Source organism: Lethenteron reissneri, chromosome 12 (genome assembly GCF_015708825.2).
Source record: "Lethenteron reissneri isolate LAM-NWPU_2019-01 chromosome 12, ASM1570882v1, whole genome shotgun sequence".
Lineage (NCBI taxonomy): Eukaryota > Metazoa > Chordata > Hyperoartia > Petromyzontiformes > Petromyzontidae > Lethenteron > Lethenteron reissneri.
In genome coordinates this window covers 6,407,211-6,427,070 of record NC_083790.1, presented here as the reverse complement: position 1 = coordinate 6,427,070, position 19,860 = coordinate 6,407,211, and the positions used below count along the sequence as shown (strand labels likewise).

The 19,860-nt window shown below is 43.1% G+C and overlaps 2 protein-coding genes across 3 annotated transcripts in view; one reads left to right on the top strand and one right to left on the bottom strand.

Moving 5' to 3' along the window:
• The window catches only part of LOC133341828 (synaptotagmin-2-like), a 389,152-nt gene that overhangs the window by 155,812 nt on the left and 213,480 nt on the right, over nucleotides 1–19,860 (bottom strand). The gene's annotated exons all lie outside the window — the stretch shown is intronic.
• LOC133341821 (ras-specific guanine nucleotide-releasing factor RalGPS2-like) overlaps nucleotides 1,684–19,860 on the top strand; it is a 210,483-nt gene continuing 192,306 nt past the window's right edge. Inside the window, exon 1 of one of the 2 annotated variants that reach the window (XM_061550582.1) lies at nucleotides 1,684–1,805. The gene's annotated coding sequence lies outside the window, so the exon portion shown is untranslated. Of the gene's footprint in view, nucleotides 1,806–10,098; nucleotides 10,302–19,860 lie in introns of those variants that run through there. The other variant, XM_061550581.1, reaches the window with a different exon arrangement.

Genomic DNA, 19,860 nt, shown 5'->3' with positions numbered 1-19,860 from the left:
ACGAGGCTCTCACGTCGCGCTATTAGTCGTCAGAGTGACGTTAAGAATCACCGATCCACGGTGGTTGTCTTCACACCTGTTTAGCAGTACCGAGGCAGAAAGTGCGTGGGCTGGAATTCCTGTGGCGCTGCTTTGCTGAAAATGGCACACTTTTGACTCTAATGCACCACATCTGTGTGACCTTGCAGGTGTCAGGTTGTTGGGGGGTTTTTTTGTTGTTGCATTTGGACTGATCCATTTTTTTTGCTGGACAGGGGTGACGCAAGATTTGTAACCAACCTGAAATGGTGCAGTCCGGCATAGTTGAGTTGTGGCATGCGTGGCTTTAAAATCATTGGGATGTTTCATGCAAGGTGATATCCGGAATCCATCCACCTCTTCACCCTGTCGCTCTCATCTTTTCCACCCAGCTCAGCTATCCTGCAGTCGTCTGTTTGGATGCAATGCAGTCCCCACCACCACAACCATTACATGAGCTATATTCCTTCGTGAGATGAAATAATCAGTGTCTTACTTTGCAGCAAAACGTCAGGATCTCGTGATCATTTACATTTTACTCATCATCGTTATCGTCACTTTCAATAAACTGCCAGATAATGGCTTTTTCAAGCTGCCACCATCTTTCACGTTCTTGCAATGTAATAATGTAATAATGTTTTTTTTATATAAAATGTCACTGTTACAAAATATATTTGTCATTTGCTTACTTTAATTTGTGAACCCAATGGAATTTGCAGAAACGGCTTTGATTCGCGTAGTGAGCAAGCCCACTTACCAAGGGTCTATAGCATGTCCAATGTATTTAATTGTAATCAAGGTAGTATTTTATTAATTCTTTATAGCCAAATGCATTACATTTGGTCCATAACAGGTCATATTACACACACTGTACTCGCAAGAATGCACAGTCGCTCCGCGTTGGAGGTCCTTGCTTTTCATTTAAAATTACTCTAAAGTGTTGCTGCACGTGTCCGCAATTAATTGTACACGTCAACATTGTTACATCGTTATAAAGTAAACATTAAAGAGGATGGGGGGGGGGTGCAGGCAGGGGAGGGGGGGCAACGTAAATTAAAAATGTGGTTGTCTCAGTCTAGTTTGGTTAATAGCACTCCCAAATGATTTCAGGGGAAGTTTGCTGGCATTCAGAGCCACGACATCAACTTTGTTTGAATGGGCACTTTGGACGAGTTATTTTTTTTTTGCCGGGGAAAGAGCAGGTGTTTTAGGTCCCCGGCACGCAACACCGTGGCTGCGATTTTTTTCTCCCCCCCCCCCCCCCCCCTTCTAAATAATGTCAAATTTGCGTGGTGCAGTACAAAGCTTCCATTGATGGCTACAGAGTTTTTATCTGGAAATATGGCAGGTTTTTTTTTTTTCCAAAGCGGGTTTGCCATTTGTTTTCCACTGGGAGCTGCTGCTGGATTTTTTTTCCTTTCCCTTTTCAAAAATTATTTTTTTTCAAGGAGCCAAGGAAGGAGGTTTGTTTTATGTTTTTCAAGCAATTTTGTTTCTTTGGTATGAATACCGGCTCACCGCATGTGTGTGTATGTATGTACGCTGCGTGAATAATAGCTTTTTTTTGTCTTTTGAAAAAAAAAGCTTTATGAGCAAATGATTGGCCCTTCACCGCATAAGGAATGTACAACTGTGTCTAATTAAGGCAGGGAGAAGGCGCAAGGGTTAAGGAAGTACTCGACAAAAACCTTGGCAACATCTCGCGGAGTCTACCTGTCCAGCAAAAGAGAGACAAAGCCTTGGGACCCTACCGTGCGCACATTTCTCTCAACGGGAGTTTAAAGACGGTATTTCGCTTTTTTTTTACATTTCACTTTTTAACCATCTTGTTGTTTTTTAAGCCATTAAAACTATGCAAATTTCAAACTCTTGCCAGTGTTGTACGTGCTGTAACATTCAATTCGCTTAACGTTCGATCTACCATAAGCTGTACGTAATTTTTTTTAAACGTGGCTAGGCGAGTTTCGTGCCAACAATTGCTCTTTTGTTTCAGCTGATGGTGGTAATTTTTTGTATTTCTTGTAAACAAATGCCTAATAGGTGGCCCAATGTACGCCGAAATTTAACTCCGTTCCTCCTTGCGTTTAACTGGATCCCTGGGTTTTCAACCTTACTGTAGGGATCAAGCTCCTTTGACATTTGGTGTTTGACAGGGCTCAGTAAAGCACACGTGTTCATTTAATTGGACGTGCAGCGCTGCCTTCAGTAGCACCTGCACGGCATGTGCTTCGGACAGCCGTGCATTGTTACCCAACTGCATTTGTCGTCGGTTCTTGGTAAAAGCGTCAGAAAACCGCCTACAAGGTACGACGTCTACGGCAATCAGCAGTGATGTGACCACCACACCTGCTTTTGTGTCCGCCAGCTCAAGGCCGCAATACAAACTTGTTTTGATTATGATTTTGGAGGTTGATGTACCGACCACAACTTCTGATTTTGCATCTGCCAGCTAAAGGCCGGAATATAAACTTGTTTTGATTATGATTTTTTTTTTTTACGTTCAGTTGTTAATTGTCGGTATCGGACTTCATATAACACCGTGTTCATTTGTTATCGTCTGTTATGAACTTTCAATCTTACCTGAAGCGCACAGACAAAATAGTCAATGATGGTTCGCAGTTACAAAGTTAGTAGTTTTCAAAACTCAAATAAAAATCTATTATCGGAAGGCCATTGTGAAAATGGAATTGTAAATTTCCTGACATAATTGGCCTAACAGACTACCAACCTACCCTGTTGTTGGAGATAGATGAAATGGCATTACGTGTTGTAGTTGAGCTTAAATTTACATGGATTCACATTTACAAAATTATATCAAGATCTTGTGATTCATTAAGACCGCGTGTATTTGTAAAACTGAAATAAAATTCTGGTTCAATTTAAGCACTGAATCTAGACGTGCATTTTGGAGAAAAGACAGCCATTTCCATATTCATGGAACTGCTATTAATGTGCATTATTGTTCAGTAACGTTCACTAATGTGTTTTATGCCGCAACTATGGCGTACATAATTGAAGTAGAAAAGTATTTAAAAACAAATTGCAGTTACAGAATTATTATTGACTAACATAAGCAACGTTGAAAGCTTAATAGTTTAACGCTAACGTTGAATCTTGACTTAAAGCATTCGTGATTGCAGGAATTCATATTCTTGGGTCTTTCGGTAAAGTCACGTAGTTAGGGACTCCGTTTACTCATAGAGAAGTTGACACTAGACTCTGGGCATTTGGTTTCCGATAATGCAATAAAGAGTCAGAGTCATGTTAGCCTCTCAACCAAATTTTTTATTATTTTGCACGAGATAGAATTCATGGCCTACACGCCATGTCTGGGGCAAATGAGTTTCTGTAGCGTCTATGCAGGTTTTTCACGGGGCAGTCTGTTTACCCCCCGAGCACAGACAAATATATAGGCGTCTCATATCGCCGTGACTGAGAATGAAACGGTGAGTTAACGGTCCAAATCCTGGATGCTCAGGAACAACCACAGATACCCACAGACGTTGAGGGTTGTGGACCCTCTATTTCTCTGCGCCGTTGCCTCTGTCCTTTTGCAGGCCACCGACACAAAGTTTCTTCAAGAGCTGTCATGCCATTGCGGCCAGACGTGCGGGAGACATTCATATTTCCCATCACACGTATATATTGGTCAAACGGCCACGAGCAGGAATATTACTGAAAGAAAGCGAATGCGACCTACGGTGGGCAAGGAAGAGGGCACGTTTTGTACAAAATCTGGAGAGACAGAGGAAGCTGACAGGGGCTGATCTTAAGATATTGAACACACTGTAGGGAAATCACGGAACAAGCAAGGCATTGTTGCTTTCTTGGCTGGGCGTCCCGCGCGTTTTGTGTTGGGCTCAACACGCCCACGTCTGCTGCTGCTGGGAGCTGCTCGCAGCCCCAGTGGCAGGGCATGCGAGCGGAACCCGGGCAGTTCTGGAACGCTGCGTTGCAATACGCTTTCTCCGTCTAGACCTTATAGAAACTCCCAAAGAGGCGAAAGTCTATTATACAGTAGCACAGATTTAAAGCGTAATTTTCTATTTAATTACGTATAAGATTTGTCTTAAAAGCATACCATTAACAGCTCAAAGTGAAAGGGTATTATAACGAGATACTGTTAATGACCAACTTGTCGAAATATTTTAACCAGAAAGATGGGGCTTTAGTACATATCTACGTTAACTTTTAATCATTGAAAGGACCAGTCCAGCATAATAATCTCTCTTAATCGGTGTGAAGAAAAATAACTCGAGAAAAAGAATAACAGTTGATTTTCAGAGAACCCTGGCAGTTGCAAGTGCTGTATGTGCAACTCTTGCGCAGTGGAATCATTCTTGATTTATTTTTGCAACATCTCATGATGACAGTCCATGCTTCATTGTTCATGCGAAGCGTTCGTCAGTGTAAAACGTGTTTGGTAAATTATCTTGCGGTGCACTTGCCGACTAGTGACCCATAGCTGAAGCAATATAATGTGATGAGTAACTACATTGTCACAGGTGGATAAAATAACCTTTGTCAGGGCAGAATATTGCGGTCCTTGCCCATGGCAAGTATGTGACTGAAATTTTTGGTAGGTCTTTACAGACGGTTAGCCATATATATATTTTTCAAAGTGGTGTGTTATGAAATGCATGTTGTTTATGCTGAATAATTGCAAGGCACTGCTTGTGATGGGCATGTCAATCGGGTTCTCTTAAATAATAGGCAATAAACAACAATGCGGATTTCGAGACTATGCTTGGGCAACCAAAAAATCAAATCATTAGGCAATCCGGTGGTGTACATCTCGACCATAAAAGACACCGAGCGCAGTGCGAATTGTCCCACAGTGAAGTGCAGAATTATACAAAATTAAAAACAAATTAGTGACACCTAAGGACATTGGTGTGTGTCGTTCTTCCATACTCCTGTAAGGAAAAAAAAACGCCCCCCACCAAATCAATCCCGAGTTTCACGGCGTCGTCGATGGGACCGAGTATCCGAGATATTTCATGGCCGTATTCGGTGAAGTAAAACGGACAACGGCGCAGGGCATGCACGCAAGTTTACGGCAGCCAGAGTAAACTCGTTCAGCTGTACTGATTCAAGAGGAAACTATTCCTCGGGGAAAGTGACCACAACTCCATATATAGGATTTGTTGTTTCTTTGTTGCCATATATAAAAATAAAAGGATATTATATCGGTCGGTATTTTCAGAGACAACATTGAGAAGTGTATTTTCAGAGGCCCAGATGAAAACCGTTCACTGTGGCCACTGTTTCGCATCTGGCTATGGGAACCCTTCCCTCATTTAGGGCACAGCTTGACCACACTGACGTGTCTCCTCAAATATACAGTACACCGATTTGCAGCTGATTCACTGAGAAGAGGCCATAAATATTTAAGGCCTCTCAAACACATGGGGGGGGGGGGGTGCCTAATGGTCGGCTGGATGAATTAATTAAATTGGCTTGCATTGGCTTTGGTGTCGTCAAAAGGCCAAACATGTAAAAAGTCTACCGTATTTAATTGTACATGTATTGCATAAACAAAATCCATACAGTTTGACACGTATGCTTTCGCAACCAATATTATTCATAATGAAGGTTTTTTTTTCGGGTTAGATCGCGTAAATATGAATGTGTCGTTAACTCACCACCACCCGACGCAGACAATTAGTAAGGTATGTCACGTAAGCAAAACGTGTCAACGAGTCACCGTTGTGTTGGAGAGTAAATCCACAATATTGCATTTTTTCCAGAAACCGCCCAATGATGCTGGATGTAATTATCAGTATGCAAATGACAGCTGTCTATTATTTTCCATTGCCGAGCAACGGGTTGTCGACTCGTACATTTACAAACACAACTAATTAAAGTGATGGTGATCTACACAAGGGCTCACTAGCAATCAGCAGATTACATCTTGGTAATGACCCGTGGTAATTGTGTATTGGCCACAATACAGTACGTAGTTGCTTTCCATGAGTACGGCATTGAATTTGCATTTTCTTTCCATTGCAGGGCAATGGGTTCTCTATTAGTCACGTGTAGAAACAATGCTATGATTTTGTTAAGCATTTGTGATTATTACATCACGCAGTGGATAGCTCATGGCTGATGATGATTCACCAATGGTAATAGGATAAAGGGCAATTAAAACTGGCATTTATTGAATGGGTGAGAATTTAAACCAACTGCATAGCTTTGTCGTTTTCCTGTGAGAATAAAAATTGTGTTGAGAGGACAGCTTTTCAAGAATAAAATTTAAAAACATTCATAATGAAATGATTACGAATGTTGCTTAAGAGGGCTTGGTAAACTTGATCAACGTAAATTGGGTTAGGTGAAAAAAAATGTTAAAGGGAGGGGACTTGGAGGTAAAAAGGGCTGCGGTGGTACAGCTGGGTTCTCATCTGGGATTCAGCCACCTGTAATTAATTTGGATTCTCCAGTGGAGTGAGTTGATGATCTCAATCTGGTAAGCAATGACTGCACAAAAAAACGTTGAAAAAAACATCCCCATTAAATTTGGTAAAATTCCAATTCTGATAAAAAAAATCCTCGATAAGCAAGTGTAATCACAATATTGACAGCGAGTAAAATATATATATTGCTCTGTCTGTTATGCGATGAAGATGACTCCGTAACAGGGAGGGTATGAAATTTGAGAGGTCGCTTGAAGATATTTCCGAAGCCACTCTGTGACATCGCCTTCTGTGGACCGTTCTCTTAACACGGATGATGCACACAGCTCTATGAGCCTTCTCAATAGACTCTTTGTCTCATGATAAGACGCCGTTAACATAACCGGGATAAAACTGGAGAAAGACAAGAAAAAAAATCTAGATCAGTGGAAACATATTGAAGCTGTTGAACACTGAGACTGAGAAAGGGACAAGCCGAGATGTTTAATTGCAATACTTTGCATACATCTGCCACTGTCGTCTGCAAATAAATGTATGGGAGTCCCGAGAGTTTACTATCGACGCCTGTGGTTCAGTAAGCCGAACGAAGGCTTTTAATTAAACTGGATCTCGAAGACTCAGCCAGTCAGGAAGTTGTTGCGTTAAGTAATACAGTAGTGTTGAAGGCTCTACCCATTGACATTTATCTCGATCACACAGGCCGTGGAACTGAACTCTGGCCCATGGGCTGGAGGGGTCCAGGTTCTAGGATATGAAGGGGCAGTCGAGGGGGTGGGGGATTGAACAGAGGGCCCATTTAATTCCTTGCATGAGGGCCAATGCAAACCACGCGATGCCACTACGTATGCAATACAGAAGCCCAGTGCACGGTCCTTAAGGACATAAACTATAATCATCATAATTTTCAAATGCTGTACTGTAGTGTATTGTGTGTTACGTTATGGCCAGTAACATAACCTCACTACAGCATTGCAGCAGCATTATCATATGCTCTTATGTACTCTCTCGGTGGTTGAGCAAGCAGTTCGCAATCGGAAAGTTGCAAGTAAAAATTCTGGTTGGGGGGGTTGCACTCAGACCATCATCCATAATAGGTCGATAAAATAAGTACTATTTTGTGGGGAAGTCAATAGTGATTGTCCATTGGATAGACTTGCCCTCACTCTCTGCCCATAGGAATGTGGAATTTCCTCCACTGTCTCATGGCTGTTAATAGGAGATTGACTATGGCCTAAATGCTAATTTGAGCCGGACAAAATGTTGTATTGTTTTAAGTGAAGAGATAATGTTCATCTTTTTAATCAAATTGTGTTTCTAATAATTCACGAAGAGTAAATTGACTTGTGCAGCCCTTTTTAAGTGGAAGCCATGCTCCCATTGTAGTGAAAATGTGTGCCCTTTTCCTAGTAACTTACAGTTGAGGTGCGTGACTGCCTTAACGAGACACGAATCAGTGGGGGAGCCCAGAGTGTGTGCAGTTCATATCTGTAGCTGGCTCATCGTTGCTTGACCTTTAAGAAAGGTTGATCCGTGCGCTGACGATCGTGCAAAGGGCACATAATTAAAAGTGGAGTATTAATTACGGTACAGTGGAAGGCAATTATACTTGATTGTGTCTGGCGCGCCAGCTGTGTTTTGTCATATGGCATCAGATAGGCACGCGCTCGAGTGCGTGAGCGCGTGCCTCTCGTTAACTGTGAGCAAATGTGCAATGCGTGGCGTGCGCTTATCCATTGACAAGGACACGGCTATCAGAGGCGTTGCTGCAACACTGGAATCGCTGGCTCGAGTTATGGCACTCATAGTCGTGGCTGTGCCGCCCTAATTTGGCTTACTCGCATTTCTCTAGCCGGTGTGACGGTGTTGTTAGCAGGCGATTCCATATTTGGGTACAGCGTCAACACAATATTTTGCTCGGCCACAATTCGTCCGACTAAAATAACACATCAATAACACACAGCGCACATGTCCTGCGCATACAATCTCAAGTATTGTCAGAGTTCCTGATACTACACGGTACAGTACTCGTATGCAAACAGAAATGTTATCGAAACCGCAGTCAAATATCCTAAAGGTTAAAGAGCGTCTTGTATAATTTCGTTGAAATAGTATTCGCACGTAATTAACGAGAGAAGCCCATTCGTCACTTGATGACAATTTTGGCCAGCACGTAAAAAAAATGCGGCCATAAATCATGGCAGCTCATAATTGAATTACATAAGTCCTCATGTATCCATCAGCCGCACGGCCATCTGACAGTGCATCATTTCAGCAGCATTGATTCAAGACACGCAAAACTTTGAACCGGTTTCGACACACGGTCGGGCTTGTTTCCATCAATGATAGTGAACCTCCGATCATCACAGCAAGCATGGGACGTTGGGCCAACCAACAACGGGCCAACATTGGTCCCAACAGTTTAAACGTTGATCTAACGGTGTCAACCACATGCCAACCAAACGTTGACCCATAAGGTTGGCATGTTTACTGGACATCTTTGAAAAAGTTTAATCGCTCGTCGGATTTCTTCAGGATAAATACATATTTAGATTCTTACTATATTTAGATTCTGTTTACTCGGTTACAGGGCAAGCATCTGTCCCTGTGTTGTACACGGTGGTCAGGATGTCTCAGGAAGTCTTATGATCCTCAATTAATTGACCCCTAACATTTTTTCTGTGCATATTTATTCATGTTTTAAATTAATCTTACTTTTAAAAAATATTACTCTTTAGAGAATGAAATGGAGGGGTCACAAGACATCTGGACAACCCCCGTACATTCGTGGTCGCGTGGATTTTGCCGTCCACATTTAGAATCAACATCACACGCGTTGAGCGTATTTGGCTGCTACAACATTTCCACGTGATAAGCCAGACTTCGTTGAGCTATACCATTTGCGATAGCCCTGTTGCTTATGGAAAAAAATAGCTATATCACTCAGTTTGACCCTTACCTGATCAAAAATCAAATATATACAGGGTGTCCCATGAATCTGGAATCACAGGAAAAACACAGCTCTGTGTTGTTGGCTCGCGGTCTGGATGCAGTTTGTTAAATTCAACAGCGACCTCCCTCGATTTCCGACGAGTGGAATTATCTGGACTCGTTAATCCTTACTCAGAGATATCTTGGGCCTTCGGAAACAAAACAAAAACATGAATTAAATTTCGATTTAAAGCTTTCGTGACTGCAGGGATTCATCTTCTTGGTTCTTTCGGTAAAGTCACGTAGAAGGGAAATAATAAAATAATACAAATAAAATATAATAATTATTATGTTTGAGCTATACCATTTGCGATAAAAATAAATAATATTGTGTTTTATTTTTAATAATTATTATGTTTTAAATAATAATAATTATGTTCTATTATTATTATTTTATTATTTCCCTTCTACGTGACTTTACCGAAAGAACCAAGAAGAAAAAACATGAATTATTTATTTCCCCCCCAATTATTCCAGACTTACGCCGGGGCCACCCTTGTGCCGTAGAGTTTGGTGGCAAAAAAAAAATGCCAACGGGGGGGGGAGGGGGGAGTCAAACTGGGCCCTTCGTGCACGTCACAACGCTGGTGGCGGCTTGGGCGTGCGGGGAGTCTGGCAAGCACGCACGCCTTGCCTGCAAATAAAGCAGCACACACCCCTCCCATCCTCCTCCTCGATCCCCAGCAAGTGGGCAAGGTGATGTCATCGTTTTGCCTACGAGAGAAAGAGAGAGAGGAGGGACAGAGGAGAGCGAGCAGAGTCGAGATTATCAACCAGCCGTGTGCTTGTCTCTCGCGCTGGGTTGGTGGTGATCGGGGGCCAGGGGGGGTATTCCTGCGGTGCCGTGGGAGAGGCACTGATCCTTGGCGCGTGTTAACGGTAGGAACCCATTTATAAATGTGCATACACACACACGCGCGCGCCTTAACATCATCTATCTCTCGCGTTGTGTCTGTACTTAGGGCTAAGCTAGATTGGAGGGGATTTTGGGGGATGGGGGGGAGGTGAAAAAAAGTTGATTGATTCATATATTGCGGTGTGGAAGGATGCATCAAATTGTAAAAAAAAAATCCAGCACATGCTGCTGAGAACAGCTGATTCGTACGTAGCAGGCCGAGGTTTTTTTTTTAGTATTGCGAGCTGTCTGCTACTGCTGCTGCTGCATGGCCGGCGTTATGTAAAAACGTGCAGCTCCCTCCTGCTGTCGGTTCCATGGTGTGTGTGTGTGGGTGGTCGTGTGTGAATGGATGATGTCCGTGGCTCGGGAGGATGACGCACGGAAGATGTGACTTTATTGTTTTGAGGTTGAGCGAGCTATTGTTGCGTCCGGAGTTCAGCTGGGATGGGGCTGGGTGGTGATGGTGCGGTTGTGTGTGGGCTGGGTGGGGCAGGTCACACGACCAGGAGTTTGTCACTAATTCTGCATGCCGTGTGTGTGTGTTACAAGTCGCTTGTCTAAATGTCAATTGCCGCCCCCCCCCCCAACGATTTATTTTGAGCGTTGCTAGAATCTTTTGGAAAATCAATAATATTTACAAACAGTGCCGGTACTTGATTGAATAATTGTGGCACATTTGAACGAACGGCTGAGTGGGTGTAAGATGCGGTATAAACCATTGGGCGTAATGTGATGGTATACGGGCAGATCTTTTCGTTTTAAAATACAAGAAGCGCTACCGACATTGCCGCCTTTGGGGAGCTATTCGCGTGTGTGTGTGTGTCGTATACACAAATGTCAAATAGCCGTTTTGTGAATTGTGATGCCTTCCATAGGGACGCCGTGGTAAAGCCTTCTGCCAGACTCTGTGCTGATATCGTAAAGCTGATGGACGGCATTCGCGCACCGCTCGATGACTTAACCATGCACACACATCTGGGGTCATTATTTGACACGTCAATCCGTGTTCTCAATTATGATTTGTGTAATAGCTGAAATAATTCTGCGCATTGCAGGATAATGCATGGTATTCAACGGCAGTGCCGCATTTAGCAAACTATTGTGAAATGTCAATGCTGTTTTGTGCACAGATAAGTTATTTATGCTTCATCTCTACAAGTGTTTACGATTTTTGTAGTGGAGTGCACATACCATGGAGTATTTATAAAATATAACACTTTATTTCAACACACAGAGTCTTTTGAGAGCACAATATTGAGTGTTTTTTGTTAATGTTTTAACAAATCACCACATGATCGTCGTACAGTATTGTAGCTATATCATGAAGATGATAATGCACAGTGAATAACACAATACAACATCGCAACTGGTGTTGCATCACAATAGATTACATGAATACAAAATCAGTGGCAATGCAATTGTATGGTAAAATGTTACTTGGGGCCAACGTTATATTTACGATATGACCATCAATAATCGCTATAGGAGATGTCCAAACAAATGTCATAAAAAATCAGAGCTACAACACCATAATTGCTTACCCACCTATTAATTTCTAGAATTAAAAATAGATTCCAGAGGGTGATCCGTTTATAGACACCCCGCCAAAATGTGAGGCATCAAAAAACGAACATGGAAATGTAAAACCTCTGCACGTATCTCACCATTCTCAAGAGTCATCACAGTAAACCTTTCTCGAGCACTCTCCTCTGTAAGACGTGGAGCCGTCGCTTTCACAACACTATTCAATTACCTGTTGAGAATCAAGGGTTAGAGGGGGTCGTTGGAAATTTGGTGAAGTGATTATAATGGATCGCCTTGTATATTTAAATGATCGGTTGGACATTGTAATAAGTAGTCTGTTTTTTTTATCAAGAAAAACATTCAACAAATATAGTTACGTGCTAAAGTAACATTTTACATCTCATTTTGCATGTCAGTAGATGAGAATGCCCATCGTTAGTTGATTTAAACTACGGTATGTTAAATTGTTTAAATTTTTTACACAAAGTTGTTTTAAGTCCATAGCGTCAGTGCACTCCGTGTTATCTTTAAAAAAAATATGGAAATCATACTTCAACATATGTGCTGTATTAACAATGGAAGGGCTGTAGCTAAAAAAACAAACAAACCATGATTCATCCTGAATAAAACATTGAGTGCTACATACAGTTTTCCAGTATAAAAAAAAATACAGCTCCCTTATTATGAATGGACCCTTATTTACTGATGGGCTCCTTCTGAGTCTACCTTGAAAGAGATTTAGCATTTTACTCCTCGTGTGGTTGTCTATTTTTTAAATCCCTTTATTGAAATTACTCTTAATCCACGGGTTGTGTTCCAGCGTACGGAGACCGTACTTGGGAAACGAAGTGCAGTTTACTTCGGTGTTTGGCAGCCCTCTGCAATGATGGCCACTGAAAGACAGTGTATTGAGTTTAATCTTTTTTTTCTTTCAGATTTAATGAGTAACAGAGAAATTGTAACTGTTTGGGGCTCTGTGATATCACTATGTACAACCAGGCCTTCTGGGAGATCCACACACGAGCAGCTTACATCTCTCGTACGTGTGCCCTAGTAATGATTTAAAAAGCAAGCAGGTAAATTGTGCCTTGAAAAGTGCACTGTTTGGAAGATGTCTTTTTGGCAAGTGTTATAAAATATGTTCCTAAAGATGATGCTTTCTCAGAATGATTTCTCATGCGTTGCCATTGACATTTAATATTTAAAGTTCATGCAACAGTCTTGCTTTGTAAATAACAATGAATGCATGGACAGATGTGGGGGGGGATTTAAGAAATTCCCCATGTAGGATACTCCTGGAAAAAAAAGCTTTCAAAATAATTTATTTAACATGCACAATATTGGGCAACTTAGCATAAAAAATGTTGTGCCATGAACCTAACATTAATGCAATCACGGGGCCTCGTCTGATTAGGCATGCCTTTAAAAAAAATATTCGTCTTGTTATGGCCTAGTTATAAATACTGTAAAGGACTTAGTATTCCAAAAAAACTCCTGTCATCCTCCCAGAGGTGTTGCAGTGACATCACCTTGACAGTTCAACCCAATTGATGATGTCACATCAAAATCATGAGACATGTAAAATACAACTATGGATAGTAAATGATCTAATGCACCTACAAATCGCAGCATGAATCGTTAAACTACTTTCGCTGTTCGTTATTAACGTTACAACATTCAGCTCGCTAAAATGTTTCCATTCCAATCGGCTTCACGTCGGCATCCTTCTTTATAATTGACGTGTTGGTGGCTACACAACCTACGAGTTGATAGGGTCCGCTTTGTGGGACGGGAGAATGCAGCCGTGGTAGTAAATAAAGGTAGATTTCAAACAGTGGCATCGTAAGCTTGCAAAGGTGATCAGAAAAGTGCACACACTGTCGGAAGCATGTATTTATGTTCAGGAGATTGCATAAATTCCACGGAGATCTCTGCAGTCTGCAGTTTTGAAAGTTGAAATTATATAATTGCAGTACTGTGCAGTGGGTCTATTAACATGGTTAGCATAGTTAATCTCAGAGACTGCATTTCTCGTTATCTAATTTTGAATACAGTTACATAATATGAATTGAAATACCTGTGCTATGTATCGAAACCTTCAAAAAAACATAATCATGAAAAACATACTTACATTTCCAAGTGGTTGTAATGTAATAATGGGGTGTTGAATTCCGGTTATATTGTGATGTTGAGAAGTTGAAAGCCTGTTGGAGCCATAATTGAAATTATGGATCTCTCAAGGCTTTGGTATCAGGATATACAGTAGTTAGAGCGCAGTAAGCTGTGCTGACCGATGGGGAGAAGTGAGTGGGAAGTGATGGGGAGGCTGGAGAGAAAAAAAAAACGAATACAGGCTGGGATGGATGGGGAAGTCGGTGGCTATACATCTAAAGCATGAACCTGTAATCTTGATTGAATGTGGGTGGCTCACACTTTCATCCTTGTGCAAACATCCCACGCTAATTCTGCCATGAACGTGGTTAAAGTTGGCACTCGAGGGCCACGGTTGGATGCTCCTGATTGGAATGTCATTGTCTGCAAGAACAACATTTTCTGTTTCATCTTGGAGCTTTATAAAAAATTAACGAGAGTACGGATGCTACATTAGCATAATTACCGTGTCTAGAAATTAAAGAGGCCATTGAACTCTGCAAATGCAGGCTTCTTTATGTAGCCAAATTAAGCACCCACGATATATTTCGATTTAAAGCTTTCGTGACTGCAGGGATTCATCTTCTTGGTTCTTTCGGTAAAGTCACGTAGAATGGAAATAATAAAATAATAAAAATAAAGCATAATTAAATAATTCTCACGACGTTTTGGCCACAACGCAAGTAGCCGTCCTCAGGTGGAGAACAGATCTGTCGAGGAGATAATTCGTGAGAATTATTTTATTGTGTTTTATTTTTATTATTTTATTATTTCCATTCTACGTGACTTTACCGAAAGAACCAAGAACACCCACGATATAGTTTGCAATGCCTGTGAAAGTGTCTCGCCGCAAACAACTAAAAAGCATGACAGCAGCTGCTTAATTGCTCTGCAGCGTATAAGCTTCGTTAAAATTTTTGAAATTGCACATTTAAATTATCACGAGCAGTGGATTTTAATTAAAACAATTGTTAAGGTTGTGCAGCCCCTGCAGTGGCTTGCTCATTCCACTGCTGGTGGAAGGGCCTCCAGCAGAGGGAGCTCTAGAGGGCCTCCCAAGAGGATATTGGGCCTACTTTTCCACGCTGAACAGACGTCTTGCATTTAAATAAGTAAAAAACACAACAATTACCTTGTAGATATATGTATGAGGCATGATAATGCATGTGATTGTCTTCTCTTGACAGTTCTTATGGCTGGATAAAACCTTTCCTATGTGTCACCTGAACTTGGCCGGATCTCATCAGATCCTGGAATCAGAATATGTAATCGTACTCGAGGTTAACCAATGAGCTCGAAATCACTTTCTCACAGATGATGACAATAGCCCATTTCACCACCTTTATTTATTTCTGAACTAATAACACTGCTCAGTTAATGACACCTTCATTGTGCTTAGATGGGGAACCAACATGTGCAACAGTTGTTATAGGCTGTGGCGATGCATGATGGGCACCAGAGCAGGCTGCAGCAAAATCCATCGTTGTACTATCATTCTATGCTCCTTCAATTATGTTCCCCACCTTCAACCCACACTGACCAACGTGATGAAGTATGGTCACATAACTCCCATGATCTGCACCGCGTGAGGCCCTTATCCAGCAGCATATTGACAAGGGGCTGTACTTTACCAGCCCGTTTACAGAACAGAGTGGTATGGCTGTGGTACGTGGGAATACAACGAACCATTTTTTTTACTTGGGACGATTAAGTTAATTTATTGACTGAATGTTATAATCAAATATTTGACATTGTGGGGGATTACTCGGGTGTCTTTAAAAATGGCAACGACCCCAGGAATCCCCCTCCAACCCACGTATCCACCCACAACTTCCCCGTCCGGCGTTACACGTGGGTACAGAGGTGACACGGGTTTTTTTTTTAACCACCCAAAAATGTTTTGTCCGATGTTAGTCGAGAAATCGAACCGATGGCAGGTGGAGAAATCGATTACTTACACAGTTGGAGAGTAGCAGCTGCACACTGTAACGTCTGTCATTCCTCGTGGGCATCTTCCACGAGCAACGGGGAAGCTATCGGCAGATTTCGTGTTCTGGAGGAAGACCCCTTGCGCACTTACCCTCCTTTGTTTGTCCCTTGACTGCCCAGGTCACTCCGACCAAAATCCCTTAAAGCTCAGACAGGCTCAGCCCCTACCCACTTAGCTGAAAAAGTTAAGGCCCTTCCAAATAATCTTAAGTGGCTTGCACTGTATAAGTGAGCGGTGTGACAAAGTGTAAAGTGCTTGCGGCACACACACAACTCGCGGTTGGGGATGGACACAGTTGCCCAAGCGTAGCCTGCTGCAGCGTTTGATAGAATATTCGTCTGCGACCATTACTCACTTTCCACGGCTTCGGTTCTGGGGGTCTGTGGGTCAACTAGATTTAGTGCCTTCATAGTTGGCTAGACAAGGGACAGTGTGAAAGGGGTGGTGAGTGGAGGAGGAGTGGGGGTATAAAATAAAAAATATATTTTTTTTGTTCCGTACGCTTCATGGCGTTCTGACAAGTTGCTAAACTTATGGAGCTTGCCCCCACGGGGAAATTGGGCACGGGCAAACGCGCATTGTTGGTCACACGACAGCTGTAACATGTGGCCACGAAGGGGCTCGTTTGTTTTTTAAACCCCCTTTTTCCAACGCCTTCACGGAATTTAACGGCGGAAGACTTTTTTTTTAACGCTCACAGAATGCAAATGTGACTCTTGCTGGAGCCATACTGTCGCCCCCTTTTAAGCACGATTGGTTGTTTTTTTTGTTGCACGCTAAACGCTCAAGGCGCCCTGTCCCGGCCAGCCTTGTTTTTGATTGCCCTGCAATCAAAAACATTGTATTGGCGATGCTGCTGGCGATGCTGCGTGTTTTAGGGCCACGGGGAATTCATGCAGATTTGCCCCCCCCCCCCCCTCGAACGGTGGGAGCCGCTATCGGTGTGAATATTGTGCGAGTAACCAATTGGCATGTTTTGATTACGTGACGAACCTTACTAATTGGAGGGTAAACCCACGAATTTTTTTTTACCTTACTAATTGGCTGTTGTCGGATGGTGGCGGGTTTAACGACACATTTTTATTTAACGCGATCTCACCCAAAAAACCTCTTATGAACATTTTATGATGGCTGTTTTTTTTTTACAAACGCAACAACCTGAGCTGCTGACGATGGAAATTTGCCCAAGGGTGACGGCGCTGTTTAGGGTATTATTATTATTATGCACATGAGTTCGAAACAAGCTTTTAATCCAAAATGTTTATAGGCTTCGATGCAAGGCTTTTTTTGCTAATCCTCTTGATGCTGACATGACTTATCTAAGACACGTGTGATCTAGAAAATAAATATTCGTTGTACTTATAGGCTGTTAACAGCACCCACTCTGGTCTGAACCGTTTGTCTTCTGCAATCGGTTTTACACCCCCAACCCCTCCCATATTAGAGTTGGGAGATTTTCACCGGTTTCTCACCTGGAATGATGATCATTCAATTGTTAGATTCTTATCAGTAGAACGTAGCCCCCCCCCCCCCCTCAGTGGAATCTGAATTGGGGGGGGGGGGCTGTGAGGAGCCTGGCATGTTGTTCAATGGTGCCTCGTTCAATGGAAATTCAGGCACCTGCCTTCCCGAATTGCCTCTCTGGCCAGTTGGAATTGGAAGTGCTGTGCTAAGTTACGAATAGCCAAAGCATAGCTCGGCTAGATTTGTAATGGAATCGCAATGTAATCCCATCCCATTGCACCAATTCTTGCATGACCAAATCTCAGATAGGATTCCAGTGCATATGAAAAGAGATTTTCACGTGGGAATATCCTAGATTAAAGGAATATTTCCCGCACCTCCGATTTTAGCACGTTTATATACGTACGGTGCGAGGGAAATTCTACATGCATCCCATAGAAGAATCCCGATTCCCACAGGAATCGCCCTTGGGTGGAAGAGTGAGCATCGAAAACGCTTCCTGCAGGAATTTCCCCCTCTATCCAGCAATATGTTTCAGGTAAACCGTTTGCTGCAGCATTACACAACTGTGCAACTGGCTTTCTTTTCACTCTCAATAAATCGAAGACCTATCCCGCATTATATGTACTATGTTAAACTTATTTCCCACCGTACGTAGCCACCCGTGCCAATCGGAGGTGCGGGAGGGGGGAAGGACAACAAACTAAAGTCAAATATGCATGCTGAACTTTTTTGTACTGTTGATTGAGGGATACCAGAAAAAGTGTACTTGGAATCACCCCTCGCCCAGTTAAAAGTAAAGTCCAAGTATGCGTGCGTGCACGCTGTTGGAAAGCAGCTCCGAATAGGATGAATAGTACTGTACTCTGCACGCTTTTCTGTGTGCTTCTAGGGTGGCCCCTACCTGGCTTGGCTCAGACTGCTGTTAAAGTAATCAAAAGACAGGATATGAGCCATGTTCGCGGGTTGCTGCCATGGTTAGCACATGCTGGACTTGCGAATCCAGCCATCACGGTTTTTTTTTTACCAGGTAAGGCCCCACTGAACTATATAGCTATTTTTCAGAAGCAACATGGCTAACACAAATTATAGCTGAACGAAGTGGCTTATTGCGTAGAAATGTATAGCAGCCAAATACTCTAAACGCAGGTTCTTTCTAAATGTGGAGGGAAAAACCAGGAGGACCCTGGAGAAAAATCTACGCGATCCACGGGGAGAATGTGCAAACTCCAAAGATACAGACATTAGGTTTGGGATCGAACCCATGACCTCCTGTATATCAGGCGAGGTAGTATACATCTCGGCACCGCGGCTGCAGCAGTTGAAACAACGGTGCAATTTCTAACTCGCCCCTCCCACCCCCCACACTTTTCGCTCTGTCTACCCATCAGTATAAATGGGTACAGCACAGGTAATAAATTGGTATGTCACGTGTGGTGGGATAAATTGTGGATACTCCGACCTCTTCCAAGACGTCATAAAAAAAATTGGGTTAGATCTCGTAAATATAAATGTGTCGTCAAACCCGACATGGCCAATTGGTAAGGTTTGTCACGTGAAGAGAATGTGCCAGTTACTATTTCAGCACACCGGTGTGTTGGAGAGTTAAACCCACAACAAATACAATTCGAGTACGACTTTTCGTATGACACGTTTATATGTATATGCGATCTAACCCAAAAAATGGATAATATTGGTCGCCAGAGCCTATCTGTTAAACTCTAGCAAGACTTTTGGCGAGCGTGAAAGAGTGGGCCGAAGTAACCTCTATAAGAGTTCTCTTTGAGCTCTCTCCCAGTGGGGGAGGAGGCCCTTTTGCCAGCGGTGGAGTGAACAAAACATTACAGCTTCGCACCTTTTACTGGTAGGAACCACCTGGTTCCACCAGCCCACAGGGGATTATTGTGTATGTCCGTTCCATCGTGCATCCAAAAATGGGGGGGCTGGGTGGGGGGTGGGAGGGGAGGGGCTGGGTGGGGAGGGAGGGGAGGGGCTGGGTGGGGAGGGGCTGGGTGGGGAGGGTGGGGAGGGGCTGGGTGGGGAGGGTGGGGCTGCGTGGGGGATGAGAGGGATGGGGCTGGGTGGGAGGGGGGGCTGGGTGGGGAGGGTGGGGCTGGGTGGGGGTGAGAGGGGTGGGGCTGGGTGGGGAGGGGCTGGTCACCCCGTGGTGCCCTTATAAAACTCAACGTTTAACCTACTCACGCCGGCTTGTGCCCGCCCTCACAGTCGGCCATATTTGCGGAATACACCACGCCGCCGTTGACCCTGGCCATTGACCGAGCAACCCAACGTTCCTACCAGCTCCCTCCGCAGGAATGTTTTACCTTGCGGTGAATCGTATGGTATCGGCCTGGCCACAGATTACTGGGTAGTATCATCATCATTTCATCATCATCACGATCCATGGGCAG